We start from the raw sequence: 26,633 nt of genomic DNA on the forward strand, positions 1-26,633 counted from the left end.
TACTTCGGAAATGCGTTCCACATATACGGAAGCAACTTTACATTACCGATGTCTCACTTTTTTTTTTCTTTTTTTAGAAAGCCCTGGTAGTGCCACCCTCGAGAAAACTGCTTAAGCCTCAGAGTTTAACCATCGCCGATTACGCAATCGGTAGTCTATACTTGCCGGCGTGCCTCTCACAACTGCCTGGCTCCATCCCACACGGAGTACAAAGCCAAAGGGAGGGAGAGGTGGAACCAGCCGCGGCGCCTGGCCGGAAACAGAGAGCACCGCTGCTTGTGGCAACACGGATTAAAAGGGAAAACGAGACGGCGCGCCCCGTAGAAGCAGGCAAGTCAAAGAAATGGCGCTATAGACGCAAACTGTGGTAAATAAGATAAATAAATGGAAATGAAGAAAAAGAAAGAAAGAAAGATTAGGATGGAGAAGAAGAAGAAGAAGGAAGAAATGCAGCGAGGCAGGAGGTGAAAGGGAGTGAAGCCCGGAGAATAGGGCGTCCCCGGGTTCTCCTGCTATAAATTATGGCGTAATCTGGGATTCGGCTTGTGCAGCTATACGTTATAACGTGCCTCGCTAGCCGGTTCGCTGCTTTTCGAGCCGCGACGTACGGCCAGAGAGCGAGCCGCTCGCGCGAGTCCTCTCTCTGGCGCGGGCTGCTCTGTCGGCGGCCACGGCAAAGTTGGGAGCTGAAGCGAGAAGCACTACGCACATGCCGCACACAGGCCGAGGTGCGTGTGGGCCCGGTGGGGGGGTACTGGGAGCGGGCCGTGACTGGGGCTGAGACGGAGAGGAAGGGAAACTTGAAAGGCAAAAAATAAAATGGTAAGAAAACGTGGTGAAAACTGACGTCGAGGCTGCAGCTCTCTCTTCGAGGTGCCTAAAGATTTTAGTTGTCTTGTTGGTACTCTTCCGCTACGCCGGAGAAAGAGGGAAAACAAACATAAGGAAACGGCGTCGAGAGGCGTAACGCGGACCCTATAGAGTTGCTGAGTAGGGTTAACTTTTCGCGGGCGCAGCATCGTCGTTCGAAATCAGGACGCATGAATCACGCGCCTCTCCGTACTACTGTGCGCCCTTTCGGCTCAATGTAGCCGTTATTCACCCGTTTCCCTCTCTGACTCTTCTATTCCTGCCGCTTTTCTACGTACTTAAGAACTGACTCGACAAGCTTGCTTTGGGATAACATCCTACAATCGCCTTAAAGTGCGGACCTCGCACGAAAAAAAGAGTGAGAGAGAGGGTGATAGATGAATACCACGGGCTGATTACTCAATCGGTTGCGGCTGACTTCTCAATCTGCGTAAGTCATTTCTTTTTCTTTCTTAAAAGGAATATAAAAAAATACAGGATTCCTTCACATCGAGAATAAGGCGCAACAATCAACATTATCAATCGCAACGAAGAACACATTGAAGACCACACATTAGGTGTTAGTGCGTTGCGATGGTTGCTCAAGAATGCAATAAGAGAATGCAGATCATCACGTCACGGCTAAGAAACGCGTGGCAGGCTGGCTGAAGAGCGCAGTAAATTAATGTGAAGGTCGTAAATTTACGTAACGAGCGCTCGATTTACCAAGACCAAAGGCCAAAATAACCAAGTTTTTTTGTTCTTGAGACCTATTTGCCGTTGGCTGGTAACCTTCGCTCATGATATATGTTCAACATCATGAACATATACCCGCTTTTACAAACCACTGCAGCGGAACTCCTAGCGGGCCCCCCTCTTTGACACAACATACATCTGGGTCAAAATTAACAAAGGGGTGACACCACGGGTTTGAAATTCCCGAAGAAACTTCGTGCGACACAAACATCCATCTCTAAATAACGCGCCGCGCTTACCTAGGATATTCTATAAACTTATTTATCTTTTACACACATAATTCTGTTCTCCTCTCCGTTCTCTATCTCCCCGCTACCTGCGCTGGAATGACACAGCGCAGACTGCACATTTTGGAAGTGCTATATACCCAGAGTACACGATTGGCACCCTCACCGATCGGCTCTATTTCAAGTGTTGTCATCGCGCGTGCTGGCGCCCTACGAAACCGCACGCGTACCATCACGTGTCAGCGACTACGGCAGTGTTGCAGCAGCAGCAACAGCGGTTTTGGTCTAGTTGGTAGGAGGCATTGCGCGTTTTCACAATCGTCGCTGCACCCTGCGTGTCCGTATCCACTAACTTCAATATCGCCGTTCAAACTGCCTTGTAGTTTGATTTTCTATTTTTGTCCTGTACTGCAAATATTTTATATTGTATATTGTACATTGTAGAGAAGCCACAGCTGGAGTCACAGTCACATCAAAGGATACAGCGCACCGCGGTAGAGTCCACAGCGCCGACTCCGGATAAATTGTTCGAAGAAGACCGGCAAGTGGTTGTGATGCTTCGGTCCCTCATAAGTGCCCTTCGTGTACTTTTGAGTAAGTTGCATACTCCGCCAGCGCGAAGTGCAGTGCAAGTGCTAGATGCTCTTAATCCAGTGCTTGCAAGTCGCTAGTAAGCCCCATAGCTCACCCGTAGCCTCCTATTCGCGCAACGACCACTGGCTCTTTGGTCGTCCTGGATGTCATCAACGCAGATCACCAGCTATGGAACTCCCCTTTGGTGTCACTGTGCTTCACTGCACGCACAGGCATCACTTGCTTCCTCTTTTCTTCTTTCTATTCTCCTTTTTCCTCACCCCCAGTGTAAGGTAGCAAACCGGACGCTCGTCCGGTTGATCTCCCTGCCTTTCCTTTCTTTGCTCTCTCTCTCTCTCTCTCTCTCTCTCTCTCTCTCTCTCTCTCTCTCTCTCTCTCTCTCTCTCTCTCTCTCTCTCTCTCTCTCACCACTCTTTTCTGTTGTACAAACTAGGCCTTGAAAGTATGTATAATAAATAAATAAATAAATAAATAAATAAATAAATATAAAGACGCGAAGAAGCAAGGACCCTCAACTTTCGAGACTGAAGTTTACACCGGCGTTGGACTTCTGTCGTTCACCTATAGAACCTTGACAAGGACACCTCGCTTGCACGCATCAGAAGGTGCGTCGATTGTGGTTTCCTTTTAGTAGATGTTTATTTTAACGATAGAAAGATGGGAAGAAGTTTCAAAAGATTCCTTCTGTGAACACGGAAGAACAACGTTTACATAAGGCTTGACTTTCTTCGAACCTATCAGCCTATATAAGACGACACGTGGCTGGCTAAGCAATCAACACTTGTGCATATGTGCGTGCATATAGCGAACTTTTCTTATCTCTTTATATTCATAATTTTATTCCTCTTCCCCAATTTTCATTGCAGGAAAGCTTGTGTAACGTGCCTGCCTATCCTTTATCAGTTCTGCCTCACTCCCTCCTTTTCTCTCTCTCTCTCCCCCTCTCTTTCAAACGGACCGGCTATATCTGAAGATTTGGAAAAGCATCAAACATCTGACTTTATATAAGCGTATGTGGACTGAACTAATGCACAGAACTTTGCGACTCGTGTACTGTTGGACTGTATATTTTTTATTCATCCAGTGTTCTACAAAGTGCCATATTTCGTGTCGTTATTCTCCCTTTTTACGCAACTTCGGTTCCTTTGCCAAGTGACAAGGAGTAGCCGGTGCCACCATAAAGGCGCCAACCTCTCCTAATATTCATTTCAATAAAAAAAGACACTTGAAATCAAACAAACAAATAAACAAACACGCAAACAAACAAACAAGAAATGCACTCAATGAGGATTTCCTTATCGAAGTAGACAGTTACCTGGCTGTCAATGCGTCGCCTGTTCAGCCCAGAGCACTAACTCGAGCGGCAGAGGAAAGCCTTATCCTGCTAGGAATCCAGGGCCAGATTATCTTGAAAGGAGCCTGATCGCCACCTTCATCTTCGATGTTGCACACAAGCAAGTAAACGAAGCAACCAAACTGCGTCCGCACTGTAGCGTACATGTTCGTTTTATTCTGCGCACCACGTGACATTTGCGGGTGTTATCTCGGCGATAGCCTGCATGGTGTGTAGGTTAGCGCGTCATGCGTGTACTGCGGCACACCTGGCGGCAGGACTATGCGTTGGTTCGTGTCACTAAGCAGACTGTTGCCGTATATACAACGACGGTTTGCACGTAGCACACACGCAGTTATAATCAAACAGATTACTTTTCTTGTTGGAACTGAATCGCCATCGATAAACGGTTATTACCAGCAAACAAACAGTCAAGCTCTGATGTAGGAGAATTCGAAAAAAACAATAATGACTAAATAAAAAAGATTGATGCTGCAAGCGCGCACTGGCCGGTTTCACGGACTGTGACGAGTGAACGCGTCCGTATAGCGCGACCAGATTCTTTGGCCTTCCGCGTCAATCCGGATGGGGATTGGCTAATCCGAGTTTCATTTGGCCGGATTAGGGAAGACCCTATTTGGAGTTGCACGGCCGCCTTGATCGTCTGGCAGCCGCGCGATGGGGATTTGTAGTTGATGATGTCTTTCTACATGTATTCTACGCTTTTACTTTACCAAGTCGGAGTGCTGATTGATTCGCAGGGGCCAGGCGCTCTTTATTGGCGTCTACTTCCCATTATTTATTTTGTCATATGTAAGCTTGGTACCTGCTAGCTCTTACAAAACTGTTCATTGCTCCCGTGCCATCAACTACATCGCATAACACTGCTGATGCTGCTACTTTATTAAGGCAAGCGATGTTTTCATAGCGACTATTCTCATTCGCTGTGGTTACAATATTCATTACGTCAGAGAAGCATATATAGCTCGAAATGTGGGACCGAATTTCCTCTTTCTTTAATGCGCTATTTTGAACTCATTTGTGTTTTCATACATAAACGAAGAAATGAAAATTTTTCTTCAACAGCCAGGGCAAATAACGTATCTTGCCTCACATGTGTTGGGCAGTGGTCCCGCAGACATCTCTGTAATCTTGTAGATATGAACAACTGTATTTATTTATTTATTTATTTATTTATTTATTTATTTATTTATTTATTTATTTATTTATTTATTTATTCCAACATGCTGCAACCGCGAAGGGCTATCGAAGGTCTGAGGAGCACAGGACCCAAAGATTACAAAGATGGAAACAAGATACAATGCAATATCAATCGTTTAGCAATGCATAAAACGAATTCGGCAGGCGATAATTTTACAGTGTACGTTAACGATGCTACAATGTGCGTGCCGAAATTCAGCGAATTCGTCCTTCTACAGGAACCGACTCGGTTTCCATCTTCAAAAGCATCGGAAAACCAAATTAACGACGAAACGGTCACGCGCTCTGACGACGTGTTATTACGGAGCGATCATATCGGCAGAATTGTTGTGACAATTTTGGACGGCGCGATACGCACGGTCAGTTTGCTCCCATCAACATTTCCGGCATTTCCGGAGTAGCTCAATACACGGACTTCGGGCTCGTCATGTTTGGCTAATTAAGCTCTGATTCACTACACAATCGCAAGGTAATTTTGCCATGCAACGCAACGCTCCAATCTCCTGCTGTCCAATGTCGCATCACGCGGGGAGACGGCGCCCTTAATTACGCTCGGGTAAATATCGCAGTTAGTCGGACGGCGCCGTACGTTATCGAATCATCATCAATTCCGCCACGTAAGTATTCCGACGGATAATGCGCACTAGGCGAAACCGGCGCTGGCTTGTTCAGATCATACGCCACCGCTGTTGCTATTCTTGGTGTTATTGTTATTTCTCTGTGCTGCTGGTCGCAATTTAACGCCGCGCGACACCCGGCTGAGCATAAAAACCAAGCACCACCTCTGCAACAACAAAGGTGCCTCTTGCATCTACAATGACTGCAGCCAAAGTAGGCGACACGAGGTAAGGCAGCTGATGCCGCAAAGAGGACGAAGTGGAGAACCCTCGATCCTCTCCTGTTCGATTCCTCGGCTCACTGGACGCGGGATTCATCTCGCCAGCGGCCGATGATGAGAAAGCGCTCCTAGGCTCGCGACGTCGCGGGCTCGTTCCGCATGTACGGGCTTCTTGCCACGGCTATGGGGACCGCGGTCGCGCTGCCGCACAGAGAGATGAGCGGGGTGCGCCTATAACGAGCCTGGGTATCGAATCTTGCCGTCCAATGGCGGAGGGCGGAGGCGGGGGGGGGGGGGGGGGGGGGAAGAGAAATTCGTTGCGATAGTGGTATAGTGGCGGCGGCGCAATTCCGAAACGCGCAACAATGGGCCACCCGCCTCTGCCTGGGACACAAGCCACGACCGACAACAAACAGAGGAGATGGAGAAATAGGGAGAGAAGGAGAGCTTGGCTGCCGCTGGCTGCCTTCCTAAATTAAAATGCCCGATCGAATGCGAGCTGCCGCCGCCGTCGCTGAGCCTGTGTGCTCCTCGGGCAAAAAAAAGAAAATAGTGTGGGGGGGGAAGGAGGGCGACCCCCCCCCCTCCATCTTCCCGTTCCCCGCCCTACGGGCTTTCGCCCCTCGGCGGAAGGTTTTATTTCCCCCAGCTCATTTTCTCGACTTCATTCGAAGAGGAGCGAGCCCGGTGGTGGTGGCGGGATGGGAGCGGGAGGAGGAGGAGAGAGGGGGTCTCCTATATTGCGTCTCTGGCCGCGACTGCACCGAGGAACCACTGGTGCTGCTGCTACTGCTGCGCCGCCGGGAGGAGATATAAAAGAGGAATTGCATCCTCGAATCGCCTGCTTGCCTTGCCCCCTCTTCGCGTGCAGGGTGGCGAGGAAGGGGGCTGAGGCGAGCAAGCAAGCCGGGCGCCGAGAGGAGTTATGATTGGAACCAGCGGGAGGTCATCCGTGTGGAACTGCCGCCGCCGCCGCCGACGACGACGCTGCTGCTGCTGCGCTGGCTCCGTAGCGTGAAGGAGTGCGCGTGCGTGTGTTTGTGTGCGTGGTTCGTCGGCAGCAGCGAAAGAACGGTCGCTCGCTCCGCGGCAACGGCGACGGCGGCTGCGTTATTTCGGTTAGAGATTGGCTCCACGGCCACGCTATAACCTCTCGCCTCCCCTGCTTCCGATCTCGCGCAGCGTTGAACCCCCCGCCCCCACCCACCGTGTTACTCTTCTTTCACTCTCGCTTTTCTCCTCTCTCGTTCCACCGTTGCCGCCACTAAACGTCCTATCTCTCTCCTTCTTCTCTCGCGCTCGTCGCGGCGTCGTCGTCATCGTGACCCCCTTTTCTCGGCACCCGCATCCGCAATTTCCTTCCTTTCACCGCAGTATTTTTGTTCGCGCTTATTCCGCGATTTGTATTCGACCTTCTCCCCACCCAGACTTCTTTTTCATGTTATGCTTGGTATTCTTCTCTTTCTTTTTCTTTTTTATTTCAATAACTCACGGTCTTGCCAGCGTGCTCGTCGCCCTGAAATTACGCAAGCGATCGCGCCGTCGCATGGCGCCTACGAGATGCTTCTCCGCGACCGCACGTGTAAGGTCGATCTGCATCTGTTATTGGCTGTGACAGTCTGTTCATTTCAGCTCCCAACTCAAACTCCTTCTCTTCCCCCCCCCCTCCCTCTGCTTCTCTAGGCCCTCTCTTATATACAATGGACATTGCGCGTCCGTATGCATGCATAGCGTCTCTGACGCTGAAAGGTAGCAAAAATATACAACAACGCGTATAGAAGCGCGCTTCTCCCACATATATACTACGAACAGGTCCTGCTACACGTAACTGAACCGGATGGCCATCTCAGTCCCCTATGTCGTTTTCTTTCCCATCTGGGGCAGCCAAGACATAATCTCCCTTTGGCACACCTGTTTCTGACAGTCATGCAGCAGTCACATAACGGCTATTGATCTCGCTCAAGCCCCGCATCGATAAAGGCAAGCCAGCGTTCCGTTGGCAAAGTACCCGTATAGTATAGAGTATGAAGCCCGACGGGAGCCCATATCTTGAGCTCGTCGTCGTCACGAAGCCGGTGGTAGCTATACAGTCGTCGTTCTTTTTTTTTTTTCCTCGCGGATGCGCTCGCGTAGTTTCATCAGTTCACCCTGCCATTGTTTTCAGAACGTATTGCAGCAGTCAGATTCAAAAGAGTACATCGAGAGGCGACCGCGCAATAAACCTATACCCGTATCACCCGTGCCACCATTGTACCGACATGGACGGCCAATTGCGCTTTTATTATATAGCGTCAATCGCTCGGCGCCATAAATCTTAATCGTGCACTTTGAGGCCAGTCTTCTTGTACCATATGCATGGCACAGCTGTCACGAAGTAATAGCTGGGGGAGCTACGAAATATCAGAAGGCATTCGATGCGGGACCATTTATTCGTGGGTGAGACCGCCGCCTATCTAGTTGGCAAGCTTGACAACTCAATGCGCGTCAGCCCAGCGTCGACTCACTGTCGTGTTGTGTGTGCCTGCGTATGTCACGCCGAAATGAGCTTGCTTCAAGAGTGGCTGGTGTTTGGATCCGACTGCTGGTACGATCTGTTGGGAACTCGGCGCTGACGCCCGTGGTTGTACCTGGGTCGCAAGCCCCAAGGGTAGCGTTGGCCTGGCGGCCTGGGGTACAACTGCAAGCATCCGAAGGTCCCGGCAAAGCATGAGTCGACAGGTAACAACGAAACAACTTGTTTATTTTAACATCGCAAAGAGTTGGCGGTCAGGTTTGACCGAAGTAGAGAGACGGGAGAGCACTTCACTCAACGGAAGAAATCGGAGCCCTCCTCTGGCGTCCGGGGGCAGCTGTTTTTATACTCTCGCAGTTGAGGGCAAGAAGGAACCCCTCAAAAGACGAGCACGTGAATGTACAATGGGCTAATGGTGACGCACACTGTCGTAGCGATGCCGTAGCACCATGTCGTGGCGCTGCGCACGATCTCGTAGCACCTGGTCGTGGCGCTGCGCAGCACACTGTCGTGGCGCTGCGCAGCATACTGTCGTGGCGCTGCCGGTCGGACACAATGACTGTAACGAGAAGATGGTCCCTGCTTTGGCATCGCCTGTTTCGGGCACAATGACTGGAACGAGATCCCTGCTTTGGCATCGCCTGTTTCGGGCCCAATAACTGGAAGGAGATCCCTGCTTTGGCCTCGCCTGTTTCGGGCACAATGACTGGAACGAAATCCCTAGGCGGTCGCATCGCCGCAGACGCGCCTGGAAACACCTGGCGATGAGTGTTGCGGTGACGACGATCGGGCCAAAATGTCCGCCGCCCCGCCGCCGTCGCGCCGGCAAAACCACGTGTCGCAGGCGAAACGCAACAGACCGCCCCGCCGGGGAAAGGAGATCCCGATGGACAGGGGACTGCATCCGCTGTCCGGAGGGATGTCGCTCGATGATGCTCATAACCGAAGTCGGGCGTCCCTTGACGTTTCTTGAGCGCAGCGCACAGAGAAGGCCTCGTTCTCTCGTTCAGGTTCGCACGGGACACTGCAAAGTGACTTCGGGAGAGTTCACATTTTTGTTCTCGTTCCCGGCAAGCGTTAGAACTACGCTGAAAACTCATCCGCTCAGTCAGCAAGCACGGCACAACCCTCACTAAGCCCTGCCAGGCTCTTTCCCCTTTTTATACCACTGCCTAGTTCCTTACAGTAGTCTAGCATCACTCAGAACGCGTCCACAAATTGAAAAATTGCACTAGAAAGCATATCATCACTTTGAAACACTAAACAAAAGCAATATGTAAAAAAAAATCCTGCCTCAGGAAGAAAAACATCAGTAACAAACAATTTTGAGGCTGATTCCTACGTTAGGGGCTTCGACTTAAGCCATCGGCGTTACCGTTGAGACTCCCCTTTTTGTAACGCACCTCAAAGGAATATTGTTGTAAAGCGAGGCTCCAGCGCAGGAGGCGGCCATTTTTGGGAGAGATGGTCTGCAGCCATTGGAGAGGGCAGTGATCTGTCTCAATGATAAACCTCGAGCCGGCTAGATAGCATGACAATTTCTGAACGGCCCACACGAGACATGCACACTCTTTCTCGGTGGCGCTATACGCCTGCTCACGACTGGTCAGCTTACGACTAGCATACAGGACGGGGTGTTCTACTTCTCCATTTTCCCGTTGGCACAGTACAACGCCCATGCCTCGCTCACTAGCATCGCACTGAACAATGAACCCTTTTGTATAGTCTGGCGATCGTAGCACAGGCTGGCTTGTTAGGGCACTCTTTAGGGCGCTAAAAGCTCTTTCCTTTGTCTCGTCCCAGACGACTGTTTGAGGCTCTGTGGAGGTAAGTTCTATATCATGAGTAAGTACAGAAGTCCTACCAGGCCTCTCAGAGAACAGACCTTGAAACTCTTGTAATAGCTGGTGTAGTTCGGTTTTCTGCTCAGGCGACAGCGGTGCTTTACTGATAAGGTCACTAATGACTTGACCGGTGTCTTCCCTGTTCGTCACTGAGCCTAGTCCCGGAAGCTCGACCGGAAGCTCTTCAGGAACGTTTACCATCATGCACACCACTGCTTCCCTTTGTCTATAAGGTTTGAGCAGATTACAGTGGTAAACTTGCTGTGCTTTCCGCTTTCCTGGCAGACTTACCACGTAGTTAACGTCCGACAGTTTCTGAACAATTCGCGCTGGGCCCTCCCACTGCACGTCTAGTTTGTTGTTTAGCGATGTGCGCAATATCATGACCTCATCGCCAACCTCAAAACGACGGGCCCTGGCTGTCCGATCATAATAAACCTTGGCCCTCTGCTGGGCCTTTGTCATTGCTTCACCTGACAACTCCTGTGCCCTTCTTAAGCGTTCGAGGAGCTTAAGCACGTACTCCACCACGACTGGGTCGTCGCCCCTACCTTCCCATGATTCTCGAAGCATGCGAAGCGGAGATCGAAGCGAGCGACCGTACACCAGTTCAGCTGGCGAAAACCCCGTAGCCGCATGCGGCGCGGTCCTTAAAGCAAACATCACCCCAGGCAGACACAGCTCCCAGTCAGTTCGATGTTCAAAACACAACGCTCTCAACACGCGCTTCATGACGGAGTGGAGCTTCTCAACGGAATTCGACTGTGGGTGGTACACTGAGCTGTGTAGCAGCTTTACCCCACACCTTTCGAGAAAAGTTGTCGTCAAAGCGCTAGTAAACACTGTGCCCTGATCTGATTGAATTTCTGCAGGAAAACCAACTCGCGCAAATATGGACAGTAGTGCATTAACTATCTCAACTGAGCTGAGTTCTTTAAGCGGCACTGCTTCAGGGAACTTTGTCGCTGGGCAGATCACAGACAAAATGTGTCTGTACCCCGTGGCTGTTACCGGCAGAGGTCCCACTGTATCAATAACGAGCCGTCTAAAAGGCTCCGTAATGATAGGTACCAATTTCAACGGCGCCCTCGATTTGTCCCCTGGTTTGCCCACCCGCTGACAAGTGTCACATGTCCTCACGAAATGGTCTGCGTCCCGAAAACACCCTGGCCAATAGTACTCTTGCAAGAGACGGTCCTTAGTTTTCTTAACTCCTAGGTGTCCGGACCACGAACCCCCATGTGACAAGCGCAACAGATCCTGACGATAGCATTGAGGCACGACCAGCTGATCGAACTCCACTCCTCGGCGGTCTAGATACTTCCGGTACAGGACTCCACCTCTTTCCACAAAACGCGCAGTTTTCCTGGCGATACCTTCTTTGACATTGCAGCGCACGTTTTCCAGGCTGCCATCCTTTTTTTGCTCGGCTATCAAAGCCGACCGGCTGACTCTTAGCAACCTATCAAGTCCGTCTGACGTAGGCGCGATGAGCAAATCAGTAGATAGCTCTTCTAACTTTCCCGAATCGGGATTTTCCTCTCCAGTATCTGGCGCCTTCAACGCTACAGACTCAATTCTATTCTGTTCGGGCGTGCTCTGAATATCAGCTTGCTGCGCCTCTGACCCTTTTTCGTTGTTTGATAACGTCGGCCCCGCAACTACCGCCTTTGCAGCGAGCTCCCGAACCTTCGATCTGGTTAAGGCCTGAACACTAGCTTCACCAAACAAAAGCCCCTTCTCGCGCAGGAGGTGATCGGACCTGTTTGAAAATAGGTACGGGTACTGGGGTGGCAGCATAGATGACACTGCCGCCTCCGTCTCAAGCGCTCCGAAAGGTCCTTCAATAAGCACTTTTGCTACCGGCAGACACACGCTATGAGCTTCCACGGCTTGCTTGATCCACGCGCACTCGCCCGTGAACATATGGGGTTCTACGTAAGACGGGTGAACTACATCCATCGTAGCTGCGGAATCGCGAAGCACTCGGCACTCTTTCCCGTTTACGAGGAGGTCTCGCATGTAAGGCTCAAGAAGCTTCATGTTCTCGTCAGTGCTGCCTATTGAAAAAAACACAACTTTTGGTGTTGTTTCCGGACACTGCGCCGAAAAGTGACCCGGCTTCTGGCACGTATAACAAACGCCCGCTCGCCTCATCTCGAACCGCTTTCTGCGTTCGGCTTCGGCTGCCGTCTCTTTACGTTTGGTCGGAATGCTTTCACTCGCATCCTCACTACGCGTGTCCCCCTTAAATCTCATGGGCGTGAACCTTGGCCTCTCAGACTTGGAGCCAAATTCACCCTTTTGACCGTCCTTAGCTCCGCGAGCTCGACGCGTCACAAACTCCTCGGCTAGCTCAGCGGCTCTAGCCACCGTACTCACGTCTGGCCTATCCAAGACCCAGTATCGCACGTTCTCCGGTAACCGACTATAAAACTGTTCTAGCCCGAAACACTGCAGAACTTTATCGTGGTCACCAAACGCTTTCTCTTCTTTGAGCCACTCCTGCATGTTCGACATAAGCCTATACGCAAACTCTGTATATGACTCACTTTTGCCTTTCTCATTTTCCCGAAACTTCCGACGGAACGCTTCCGCAGACAGCCGGTACTTTTTTAGCAGACTCGATTTTACTTTGTCGAAATCCTCTGCTTCCTCTCTATCCAAGCGAGCGACTACGTCGGCCGCCTCGCCGGGTAACAAAGTGAGCAAGCGCTGTGGCCACGTTTCCCGAGAGAACCCCTGCTTCTCGCACGTTCGCTCAAAGTTAACCAGGAACAAACCAATGTCCTCTCCAAGCTTAAACGGCCGCATCAGGTCAGTCATTTTGAACAATACGCGTTCTCCTGCACCGTGTGCCTGACTTCCATTACGAGCGCGTTCCATCTCTACCTCGAGACGCTTCATTTCCAAAGCGTGTTCGCGCTCTTCTTTTTCTTTCTGCTCTTTAAGTTCGCGCTCCTGTCTTTTTGACCTCTCCTCAATAGTCTCAAGGCATTCCGACAGCTCGTCATCCTCAGCCTCTAACTCAAGAATAGCCGTTATCAGTTCCGGTTTTCTTAGTTTGTCTGAGACATCCAGACCCAACTCTCTTGCAAGCTCCAACAATTTCGGTTTGCGCAACGACTTCAAATCCATGGCTGCTCTGAATGCTGCTTTTTCTACTGCTTACTATTGTCTTGCCGCAAACTAACCCGGCAGCAACGACAACCACAATTACCAGCTCTGTTTCTGACACTAACAAAAAGCCTGGCAAAGCTCAGTAGAAGAAAGTCCCGCACTCACCAAACCTCGCAGGCAGGAATTCCGCGCAGTCGTTCCGCTGCAGGCAACCAGTCGTCACACAGGGCTCGTTGCACTGCTCCCGAATCGTCGTTGAGCTGTTCAGCATACAGTCAACTGCATCTCTTTGCTGCTGGCCTCCGTTGTCGCGATCTCGCCGCTGGCAGACAGTTGTTTGAAGTCGTAGGCGATCTCACCGCTGCCAACCAGATGTTTGGATCCGACTGCTGGTACGATCTGTTGGGAACTCGGCGCTGACGCCCGTGGTTGTACCTGGGTCGCAAGCCCCAAGGGTAGCGTTGGCCTGGCGGCCTGGGGTACAACTGCAAGCATCCGAAGGTCCCGGCAAAGCATGAGTCGACAGGTAACAACGAAACAACTTGTTTATTTTAACATCGCAAAGAGTTGGCGGTCAGGTTTGACCGAAGTAGAGAGACGGGAGAGCACTTCACTCAACGGAAGAAATCGGAGCCCTCCTCTGGCGTCCGGGGGCAGCTGTTTTTATACTCTCGCAGTTGAGGGCAAGAAGGAACCCCTCAAAAGACGAGCACGTGAATGTACAATGGGCTAATGGTGACGCACACTGTCGTAGCGATGCCGTAGCACCATGTCGTGGCGCTGCGCACGATCTCGTAGCACCTGGTCGTGGCGCTGCGCAGCACACTGTCGTGGCGCTGCGCAGCATACTGTCGTGGCGCTGCCGGTCGGACACAATGACTGTAACGAGAAGATGGTCCCTGCTTTGGCATCGCCTGTTTCGGGCACAATGACTGGAACGAGATCCCTGCTTTGGCATCGCCTGTTTAGGGCCCAATAACTGGAAGGAGATCCCTGCTTTGGCCTCGCCTGTTTCGGGCACAATGACTGGAACGAAATCCCTAGGCGGTCGCATCGCCGCAGACGCGCCTGGAAACACCTGGCGATGAGTGTTGCGGTGACGACGATCGGGCCAAAATGTCCGCCGCCCCGCCGCCGTCGCGCCGGCAAAACCACGTGTCGCAGGCGAAACGCAACACTGGCAATGAGGACGAGTAATTACACCGGTCTGAAAGCAATATTGTGCCTCACCAGTCGCAACAGAGAGCTGCATATATAGGTATACTCGCGGACGCAGGAAACTTCGTTAAGGAATGGATGAAAAATAAATAGTAAGAGAGAAATAAAAAAATAGAAAACAAAGGCAAGCTTTTTGTGATTCAATGTTATGTGCTTTCGGACGTGCAGATAACAGACATAACAGGCCTCCAGATACGTGTACGTATAGTTAAGTGCAGCGAAATTGCACGCACGCGTACCTTATCTGACACGCTGTTCGCCTGTGCGGTCGAGGTTACACCGCTGACACTATTTCATCGGAACGCACACACTCGCGCTCGCAAACAAGCGTCCGCGTTTGGCCGCTGCTGATATCGCCGTGATGCTTCAGTGCTGGCTTTGGCCGGTGAAACGAAGCTGCGCTATCAAGGCGCGTCATTTTTCGAGCGCTAATTTGTTCGACGTTGCAAATCCATTTCACGGCACAGAGCACGAACGTGAAAGACTGATGTCCGGCCCGAAGAATTTGGCATTATAGACCTCTAGTTGGGAGGGTGAGCGCGACTTCGGCCTTGGACGTTGGCGTGCCCGACTCTCATTAAAAAATTCATTCCGAAAATCCTGACAGGCCAATTACGCGTCGGAATTTGTACTCGTGCCAAGGCCCACTCAAGGAACTTAATTATATTCTCTGTTTATCAGCAAGGAAATTGGTTCTGCTAATAGGAAACATTCTCCGCCATGTGGAACAGGACAACGGTCGCATGCGCACCCTCTCGCTATAGGGTCCGATGTAGAAGAGATTTTTCGACGTGGCCTAGTTTAGAAAAACTGGCGTTGTCAGATCATCGTTTCATTGCGCCGCCATAATTACACGATAACTAAACAGAATGGTACGTTCATTTATCAGTTAAGGGGAGAGAGCGGGACAGGGGGGGGGGGAGCGTGGGGGTTGGGTAAACCAGCGACTATCAACTTCATATGTGTGCGAAGTTAAATTCCTCTCCTAGGACATTACTAATGCAAACTGTATCTTAGCAAGTGGCTTTTGAACGTCAGTGCAAGAGAAAAATACCTTTTTTGATTGCTGCAAACATCAATAACTATTTTTGTTCAATGACGCGGGCAGTTTGTGGATGGGAGGTGGGGCTAGTCAAGCTGCATTAGCGCAGCTTTTTTCCCACTTTCCACACCACAACCGTTCTGTGTAAAACACACTGTACTGTTTGTTGTTGGTGAAAATAAACTTCAACTTCATGCCAGGTCTGGAACCCCACCCCCAAGCACAGAGACGATAAGTAAGCGGTGTCAGGTTTCATACAATGGGACTTAGTACACCGCCTTGAAGTGGGGTAACGGTCTAACTGCCATGTTCTACTATAGCTATGTAGTCGTTGCTATGAAAGAATTGAATGCTGGGCTAATTGGTATTTTGACATGGGAATCATCTTGAAATATAGCGTAACGGGACGGCATAACAGAAAGTGCGCCTGTGTTCGTCTTCCTTTCGGGTGTACCGTCCCGTTGCGCTATACTTCAAAATGGTTCTCAAGTCGTTGCTATACTTTCTCATTTGATTTGTGTGTGCGTGTGGACACATTTTCCTTGAATGTGTTCGGGTAACCATGTACACCTTAGTGCCTTTTACCTTGTAACAGCCAGACTTGCTTCTGGTTACTCTCTCTGCCTTTCCTTTCTCTCTCCTCTTTCTTTTGTAACAGCTTTATGTAATCAAGTGCTTAAAACTTACGGTGTTACTGTTTCGTTCTTTCTTTCTTTAGCTCGAAGATACAGTTAACCCGATTTCTATGAATTCGTGTCTGCCTTATCAGCTTACATTTAGTCTGGTGTATTGTCGCGTTCGCGTTGTTAATCTTCCATTATGTACTATGCGAACGCAGTTAAAAGCATAGCAGATATGTCCATGGCATCGCTGATGTGCGCAGAGTAATACACTTCTTAAACGCTCACCTTATTCCGCTATTTCGTGCCCATCATTCCGTTCCCAGATCCGTCGTTGTCGACTTGTCCTTTGATACGCAGAGAGGTGCGGCCTGACCACGGCGGCCGCATTTCGATGGGGGCGAAATGCGAAAACACCCGTGTGCTTAGATTTAGGTGCACGTTAAAGAACCCCAGGTGGTCAAAATTTCCGGAGTCCTCCACTACGGCGTGCCTCATAATCAGAAAGTGGTTTTGGCACGTAAAACCCCAAATATTATTATTATTATTATAGAGGTGCGGCCTGAGTCCACCTGCATGCGACAAAATATGCGGAAGACATGAGCGTGACGTGTTCTCGGTAAAAGAGGTACGCGGTGCATAATGTCACCTATCGTTTCACCAACGCATCCATCATAGGTACGTGGACAATCTTGATAAAATCAGTCAGTGAAACGAGAAGCAAGATAGGATGGGGATTTAAAGAGTGAATTCTTAAAAGATGGCTGGACTTAATCGATAACTGGAAACAGGTGCTACCCCTAATCGAATTTAGTGGCCCGCCCAGTGGCGTGCCGAACGCGGCTCACCAAGGAACCACTTGAAGCTGTTATCGTACGATACTCGTATGATGACAGATACACACATATACATAGACAGATGCACCTATCTGTATACAGACGGCGTAGGCTTCCACAATAGAGTTGCATGAAACATTTACGGCTTTACTCGCACCTTAAGTGCGACGCGATATTAATCAGAAAGCAACGACTTCACTGCCTGGCATGCTGCTTACGGGTATGGATAAGAAATTAAGTCGACCCAATGATCCTAATAATGTTCAAGCGGCCCCACACACGAACAAGCATACACGTGCTAAAGTTATTAGGAATGTCTATTTAATACCTGCAGCTCGCAAAAATGATAGAAGCGCTTTCTAGCAGTGATTACAGAGTAGTGAGACTGAGCGCGCTGCATACGTATGTTGATAGAATGTTTCGCTTTCTCTGAGTGCTTGAAGTTGAGACGATAAGCGAGACGAAACCGCACCTATCTGTCGATAAAGTGGCCCGGTAATCTTTTATTGCGAGAACAAGGAGCAAGCGACAAACATTGTCGGAAGGACTCTTCGAAGCTGATAAGATTGCCGGGCTGAGTGCAGCATCCAATATCTCATTTAGGCACAAATTAAGAAGATATATAGAAAGATGAGGCTGGGAAGGTATGACCCGTTCTAATCAGTAGTGTTTCAGTACCAGTTCGCGCAATTACCGCTTACGTCTTTTACATTGCAACGCGTGGTTTCAGTGACTTTACTGGGAGAACGCATTCATTATCCTCTTTTCACGTAACGTCAAGAACAGCATGCCAGACCTTTTGTGGACCACTATCAACCACCATTTTCATTAAAGTTAGCCCCTTTATCTCTTTCTAGTGATTTTCAGTAGATCAGAATGTAGGTGACATCAACAGCAGCATCAAAACTGTGATAGCCGCAAGACGCAAGAGAGGCCCGAAGTTCCTTAAAGATTCCCAAGATTTTATTTGTGAGACCTCTAGTCAATTATCTATCTATCTATCTATCTATCTATCTATCTATCTATCTATCTATCTATCTATCTATCTATCTATCTATCTATCTATCTATCTATCTATCTATCTATCTATCTATCTATCTATCTATCTATCTATCTATCTATCTATCTATCTATCTATCTATCTATTTATCTATCTATCTATCTATTTTTTTGTTTCCTACATAACAGTTTCTACATGTCTCGAACGTACAAAAGTCCTCAACTTAGTGTGGGCCAACCCCAATTATTATCGTTCTATTGGATGAACGTATTATGCGCACAAAATTTACTGAGACATGCCACTTCGAATTCAAAGTGTATCGTCACGTGACGCTGCGCGATGACGGGGATATCAAAAGCGTCGTTGCTCTTACTCACAAGCTCGTCGTCCACACGGTTGCGCATGCGCGCAGACTAACAATTAAATCCCCGCTACACATGTTAAACGAGAACATAATATTTAAAGGACAAATAGGAAAGAAATAAACCTTAAGTTTTGTAGTCTTCGACAATCGAATGGAATTACTCACAGCCTAGACGTTCCATTAATTATTTAAAGTTGATTATGTGATTTTACAATTATGTGATATATATATATCACAAGAAGCCAAGGACACCAAGGTGAACCAAGGAGAACATAGGAAAAATTACTTGTACTTCTTACTTGAATGAAAATAAAAATAAACATTGAGCCACTCGGTTCTTTTTTCTCGTTCATTACATTACGAGGGTTTCGATTCCGGCAACATTTGTGCCTTTAGCTAGCATGTGTGGGTTTATTAAACTGTTGCCATCACCCAAATAGATCACGTACTCGTGACGCCTGCGGCAGAAAGGACATCCGCCACCAAGGTTTATGAGATGTGTCGCTAGCTAACAATCACAGGGTTAGCTCTAGGAGTAAAACCATAAGTATACCAGAAAATAAATGGAAAAACGGCGCCGCGGTAGCTCAATTGGCAAGAGCATCGCACGCGTGATGCGAAGACGTGAGTTCGCATCCCACCTGCAGCCAGTTGTTTTTTCATGCACTTTCATTTCTATTAATCTATAATTTCTTTAATTCAATTAGTAATTCCCGTCCTTGGTGTCTTTGGTTGTTGACTTCTCATGGTATGATTACACACACACACACACACACACACACACACACACACACACACACACACACACACACACACACACACACATATATATATATATATATATATATATATATATATATACTTAATCAGTTAATAAACTTCTCCAATATTATGATGAGATGAAAAGTGTCAATGAGAAAATCGTAGAACGACATGAAAAACTCCCGATACCGCTTTCTATTGGTCAATACGTGGTGCATAACAGTGTTTTTCCGAGCGTGAAAGAAGCCCGCAAATGCACGCAATATTGCCGCGCGACAGGCCGCTCGAGGCACTTTGCGTGTATTCGCGGGCTTCTTCACGCTCGGAAAAACACTTTTTTGGAGCACGTGTTGAGCAACAGAAAGCTGTATCGGGAGTTTCTGCTGTTGCTCTACAATTTTCTCACTGGCACTTTTCATCTAATTAGAGTGGTTGAGAAGTTGAATAATTAATTAGGGCTTGGTTCTGTTCCGCTACGTGGCATTTGCATATATTTTTTTTTTAAATATTGGTTTATGACAGTTTGGACGCCCTGTATGTATGGGAAATTTTGCGCCGACAAATATTGGGAAGATTAGTCCACTGAAGTTCGCAAGGTTCCGTAAAACATTGTGGTAGGGAAAGCTGGGTTTACTTTCTAGATTCACACCACACCTTAACCTGGCTCTCAACATTATATTCGATGAAGCAAACAAACTAGCAGACAAACAAACAAACAAACAAGAAAGAAAAGCAAGCAACTAGACAAACTTAAATTGAACAAACGAACAAGTGAACGGAAGGTGCAGAGAAAAACACGAAGCCACGCGGGAAAAGAACACGCGGCCCCTTCTAAGCCCGCGCCTGCCGTCAACGTTTTCCATATAACCGCACCTCGATCGGCGGGCGGTTCGCACCCTGCCTCGTGGCTGCCGGCTATTATTACGTTTGGGCGCGAAACCGCTCCCGGGCGCCATTATTTCGACCCCCTGCATGGAGCGCCCCGCTCTCTCCGCAGCATCTTCCACGCAGGGAAAAAAAAGGAGCACGAGGATGAGGTTGGTAGCTGGCGGTGGTGGTGGCGCGGAGGCAAACTAGCCTAATCTCGTTCCCGTGTTACTGCGTGCACGGAAGAGGGCGAACGTAAGAGAAGGGGGAGGGGTGGGGGGGGCTTGTTCATCGCCCATTGCCGAAAACCCATTTCTCGTATATCCCTGCATCCCTATTTCCCTCTTTCTTTTTGCGTTTATCCTCCTCGTGCAGCGCATTCTCGCGCATCCACGTTCTAAGACCACTTTTTGCCGTTTCATATCCATTCCTTTCTTTCTGTTTTCTCTGTTTCCATTTTTTCCGTTCGGGCTATTCGTCCCAGCCTCATCGACGAGCGCTGTTCCCTTCCCGTCGCATATATTCCCGCCATCGCCGGAACGGCGGCGAGTTCGAATTAGATCGCGGTTATGGGCAATTCGGTGGTTGCCCGAGCCCTCCCGGCAGGCGTCGGGATAAGAAACTCGACGGCGCACGCTTCCCCCGACGCGTCTCACGATGCCAGTGGGGCACTGACTGTGCCGCGGCTGATTCGACAGCGGTACGCCGACTGAGGAACGCTCGCCGAGCCTCTCTCGTTCCATTTGCTTGTCGCTTAACCCTCGTACAATAGTCTTGCCTCTCTCTGCATGTGTGCGTGTGAGGGGGGGAGGGAGGCGGGCAAGACCTGTTGCGTTTCCTGTTGTTACGTGTAACTTTATTTATTAATTTTTATTACGCATACGCCACTTTGACTATTGTGCCATAGAAAGGTTCTGTGCAGCGTCATACAAGAATTATGTGTATCACCAGTTTCTGATCCCGAGTGGAGGGCTAAAATCGGTGTAAATGTCGGTAAAACACTTTCTTTCGGTGCCCGAAGCGGACGCTGGCTGGCACAGTTGGTAGCGCCGAAATCGTGTTTACGCTATTTGCATAAAAAAGAAGATAGAAAGCTTGAATTAAGAAACCAGGTCACATTACTTTCCTTGAAAGGCCTACGTAAAGCTGTTGAGTCAGGATAGTTTCTTAGGTGAACAGCGCAAATTACACGGACGCGTATTGTGTCCCTTTATCGCCCATCCCTGACTCATGAGCTGCTCACAGCACGGAACGCATGTATGGACCGCCTCGCGAGAAATGTTATAATAATGCACCGCCAACAATGACGTTGTCGTTAAATAACTACTATACATTTCCAATCGCCGCCGAAGGAGAACCTCACGTATGCAGGGCCCCAGCGATGCGACGAGTCGGTCGCACCTGCGTCGAGGCGGGCGAATAGCAAAGCCCTGTCGGACGCCGCGGCCCTCATCGCAACCCAGCTGCCGTTTCAATATTCAGAGTACAATTCCCTCGGCCACGGCTAACCACACGCGGCTCGGCGTGAGACATGAATGATGCACGGCTCACTTTCACCGTGTGATTCATTGTCGAGCGCGAGATGATTTTCTTGCATGGCGCCGCATGGCGCTTTACGCGCCAGCGATGAGTGTACAAAAGGACGATACATATAAAAGGACACACGTTCAAAGCTGATGTCGCATGCGAAACTCGCTTCCCATATAACGCCGATGCCAGACCACTTCGCAATAACGTGACGGATCCGCGGAAAGAGGAAAAGAGAGAGAAAGAAAAAAAATACGCAACGAAAGATAAAGCGACTAAAGCGGCTGGGATTATCCGTCTGAAAAGGAGCGCCAACGAGGAAATGAGAAAAACGCCGCCGCCGCGTCCGTGACGCCCTCGACGGTTGCTGTCGAACGGCCGCCACTGGTATGCGGCCCCATAACGTGACAAGCCTTCGAAATTGGAGCTCCGTTCTGCCTCAATCAAGCACGCGTTATATACGCGATTCCCCGCTGCCGCCCACTGTTTCCCGCTTTCTTCTTCTTTCTCTCTCTCTCTCTGAGCGTGTTCCTCTTCCACCGTTGTTTTGATTCTCTGTAGCAGCGGCACGCTGTCTCTCGTGCCGATAAAACCAATGTGCAACGCAAGTCATCGTCCAACGAGCGGCCACGCTTTATATATATATATATATATATATATATATATATATATATATATATATATATATATATATATATATATATATATATATAATATATGGGGTTTTACGTGCCAAAACCACTTTCTGATTATGAGGCACGCCGTAGTGGAGGACTCCGGAAATTTAGACCACCTGGGGTTCTTTAACGTGCACCTAAATCTAAGTACACGGGTGTTTTCGCATTTCGCCCCCATCGAAATGCGGCCGCCGTGGCCGGGATTCGATCCCGCGACCTCGTGCTCAGTATATATATATATATATATATATATGTGTGTGTGTGTGTGTGTGTGTGTGTGTGTGTGTGTGTGTGTGTGTGTGTGTGTGTGTGTGTGTGTGTGTGTGTGTGTGTGTGTGTGTGTGTGTGTGTGTTGTCCACGTTGTCGATGTGCAGCCCATCTGTGCGCGCTACGAGCGCCGTCCGTCAATGTAGGCTCCCGTAATAGTAGCCGCAGTAAAGCACAGCTCTACGGAAGCGAAAAGAAATAAAACGAGAGAAGAACAAGGAGGGAGATAACCCAAGAACGGTGGTGGTGACAATGGCAGTGAGGCAACGCAGAAGGAAAAAGAACAAAAAGCTACGAACGCCTCCGACAAGGCAAAGAAGGCGCGCCAAACAAGTGGGCAGCGCCAACAGCGGACATCCAGCAGCGCTGCGGGGGTAAACAAGAACTTCCCGAGCGCGCGCAACAATAGACGAAGAGGGACACAAATGCTGCCCGCGTAAGAAACGAAGCCCGCTGCTCGCAGCAGCACTGCAGTCGCTCGTAGGCCGTGTATATATGTACCTGCTGTAAGCGGAGGCAAGGAAAAGCACGCAGAGAGAGAGAGGGTGGAGGAAGGCAAAGCCCCGCTTATATACGCGCGGTTGGCAGCATCGGCGCGGCCGGCTGTGATATACGGGGAGGCAGCGCGGGGCAATACGCAAGCGCGCGCGCCACTGCTTGCACGCTCACACACACGATCACGCGAGCGGGCGGGGGATACGACGGGCGACGGCAGCCGCCCTTATTGGATTGCCGTGTGCCGTCTGTCCCGGTAGCTGCGCTAGCGTGGTGGGACGTCGCGTCGGCTGGGGAAAGACGTGATCATCACGCAACGAGGTAGAGAGGGCGACCCGGCAAGCACTGTACAAAGGCCACCGCCGCGCCGTCGCTGCCACAACAGGAGCAGCAGCATACGTATACTACGCCACCCGGAGTCTTATTTCTCTGGCTAGCGGCGTCGGCGCGGAGTGACCCTATTGCTGCCAATATGCGTGTCAATTCAGTGGCAGAAGGGTGCCAGCGAGAACCACCCTCTGCTCTTCGCCTCCCTCTGCCAGCGCCTCTCATCTCTCTATACGTCCACGCCTTCCCCCTTTCTTTGCCAACAACACGAGGAAGCCCTGCTCACTACCGTCGCAGCACGCAGCGCCGCTGCTGCAATCACCTCCGAACCCCCCGCACCGAGTCCCCGCCCACTCTCGATCGCGCAGCCCCGGTTCTATTCGGCATCACAGTGGCGGCTTGCTCGCTGTGAGCGCAAGAAGCGCGCGGCCCTTTGCCCAGCTTGGCCCCCGTTGGACAGCAGCAGCGACCGCCGCTGGCAACTGAATTGCTCGGATGCCGGAGGTGTCGTCTCCAGGCCCGTTTCGCGTGACCGAAGCAGCGCGGACGAGAAAAGAAAAGCAGGAGGCTGGCGTGCGATCCGCGCGGACTTTCTCTTTTCGCGGCGCCAAAGGCTCTCGCGCGCGCCGCTGCAGCGACGACGTCCGCCGATTATTGGCCTTCCCCGGCCGGCCTCAATTTCGAGAGAGCGGTTTTTCGTGTCGATAGATCCTATCGCCTGCGGGACGAGGGTTATTCCCGCATTTCGCCTCCTGTTGTACAATCTCCTTAGTCCGGGGTCTTTTTTTTTATTAATATTTGTTTATTTCTCCGCGTTCTTGTAGTGCACAAAAATACCGCCATTTCGTCGCAGGACACCCACCGGCGTTCCCGCCTTTCTCTTGTATTTCTTTTCAATTTTCCCGTTCTCTACTGCCCCCTTTTGTTCTGTATGTGCTCTAATTTATTATAAGCCCATACAAAATCTTTTCTTGCGAGCGCGCTTGCAATAGACATCTTGGGTATTTCGGTTGGCTTATTATTTCTAAACCTTGTGCATATATATATATATATATATATATATATATATGTATATATATATATCCCTGACGCGTTTCTGCGGTCAGAGCATGCGTCAGTGGCTCGACAGGACTTGTAAGTTCCACTAGCCATCCCTTTCAGCTTTATCCTGCGTGGTGCTGCGGGTAATTGAGGGGAGGGGGTGAATGCACAGGATTACAAGACGAAAAAAACTGCTCACTTTCCCGTAATAGAGGGTAGATGTAAGCATCAAATGGCAACCAGCAAATCATATTGGTTGGAGATGATACTAGCCACAATCTTAAAGTGAATGTAGTGCGTGCTCGTAACGGCACACCCCACCACACCACACGGCACCACGCCATACTGTGCATTGGTTCATATGGACGCTGCCCGGCTAGAAGAAAAAGAAGGCGGCACGATGTCAGCGAATGACGCCAGGCAGACAGAGCGCACTGCCCAGCTAGAACAACAATATCGCCTGAAGGAGGCGCCACCCGGAGTGGCGAATCTCTCGAGACGACGCAGAACCCGGGCCGCGAAACTCACGGACCGCTGGTGTTGATCAGAGCAGACAACCCTGTCTCAGTGCCAAAAGATGATAATGAAGTGCATGGCATATGCCTTTTGAACGTCGATTACTTGAAATGAAAAATAAAACTTCAGCGTAATAGAAGTTGCAGCTTGAGTGATATTGTGAACAAACATTAGTAAGAACTCGGAAGCAATATTTTTTTGTAACTTGTTAGGGCAGCAACAGAGTATGTAATGCGGTCCTGTACAAATGGTTGGGGGCCAGAGGCCACATTTTCTTAAGTTTTGAGTGGTTGCCCGGATGATCTTGTTTTGCTCTCGCAATTTGTGTGGATGTTCTTGCTTGGGTGCCTGGGTAACCGCTCTGACTTTTGACACAAGGTCACTTGAAGGTTGCCGACAACGGGAGCTAAAGCTAAAGCTTAAAAATATGGTAATGCTCTAAAACGCCTATTTGATCTTCACCCGGCCAAGCGACAACCAAATCACTAGAAATCAGTGAAAGCAGGTGATAGACAGACAGTTCTGAACTTATGTAGTCCTCTATAGGGCTAAACGACATTCGTCGCAGAGTTTTTAAGCCAACTACGGGCAGTTTGCAGGTCTGTTCATGTGCAAGGTTGTTTCAAAAGAACAAGTACTGACGCATTCTAAAAGCGAACAATTTGACGAGAAAATAAGCAAGTCATAATAAAGAGCTTTCTCAAGCTGTTTCATGCATCCTTTCACTCTGATATTGTGATCGATGTAATATTATGTAAAACCGCTATCTGGCACAGAGCCGAGGTATTGATGTTGCCTATATGTGGGGCTCCAGACGCAAAATTCAGCTGTAAGAACGTGGTGTCAGGAGGGAATTCCATAAGTCATTTCGACTGCAATCAGTCCTGGTGCAGACTTATCATTTCGATATTTAATTCGCGCAACTTAGTTTTAGCAATCTTCCAGTCCTCCATCGATCTGACCAGAAGAGAAATAGTAACCGAACTCCTCAGCAAAAATCAGGGCGACCACTCATTACTCCCCGCCAATTTGCAAAGCCACGAAGCGCTATGCTGCGCACCGGCAGGTTGTCACCTGCATGCGATGACGCCGAATGACGAATGCACAGCCATGCACAGCCGGCCGCCAACTCTGTAGGCAGGCAGCGGGCGTTACACGCATTTGCCTCGCCGGTGAAAATGCAATTACGCGCGCGCGCGGCACTCCTCTCAACTGCGTCCCACAAGCCGCGTACAAGTGACCCGCCGCAGGGTCGTGTGGGAGAGAAAAGGAAAAGCGAACACGAGGACTGAGCGCGCCATTCAAACCGGCGCGAAAGTTGTTTTTATTTTTTCTTCCACCGTTTCCAGCCGCCCAGTAGGAATCATCACGTACGCGCAATGTTCGCTCCTATTCATTCATTGTGCAGGCTAGGCGCGCCTGTCCCGAGCTCGATTCGCAATTTGCCCACTGGTGCCCACCGCTAAAGAAGTGAGTGAGAAAGAAAGCACGAGAAAAACTGAGAGGAGGAGTAGATGAGGGAGAACCAGCTGTAGAACGAGCGAAAGTGATAGAGGAAGAAGGGAAAGGGCGGGAGGACTGGGCGCGTGTAGGAGCAACGTGGCTCTCATTCGCCGGACGAGTCTCCCACCCTGCGCGCGCTGCCAAACGCAGCAGCAGGTCGATCGCAGCTGAAATCATGCTCTCACGCACCATTACCTGCCGTTCATACATAACGAACGTCGAGGAGACCCGGCGAATGAAAAGGGAAGGCCGGGACAAGCGACCACCGCCGCCGTT

The 26,633-nt window shown here is 49.8% G+C and overlaps 1 protein-coding gene across 2 annotated transcripts in view; it reads right to left on the reverse strand.

The window, feature by feature from the left end:
* Nucleotides 1–26,633, reverse strand: part of LOC142579336 (uncharacterized) — a 162,717-nt gene that overhangs the window by 87,305 nt on the left and 48,779 nt on the right. The window contains exon 1 of one of the 2 annotated variants that reach the window (XM_075689413.1): nucleotides 16,463–16,591. The exons of the other annotated variant lie outside the window; for it this stretch is intronic. The gene's annotated coding sequence lies outside the window, so the exon portion shown is untranslated. Of the gene's footprint in view, nucleotides 1–16,462; nucleotides 16,592–26,633 lie in introns of those variants that run through there. 2 annotated transcript variants of the gene reach the window in all.

This window comes from Dermacentor variabilis, chromosome 4 (assembly GCF_050947875.1).
Source record: "Dermacentor variabilis isolate Ectoservices chromosome 4, ASM5094787v1, whole genome shotgun sequence".
In the NCBI taxonomy this organism is placed as follows: Eukaryota; Metazoa; Arthropoda; class Arachnida; order Ixodida; family Ixodidae; genus Dermacentor; species Dermacentor variabilis.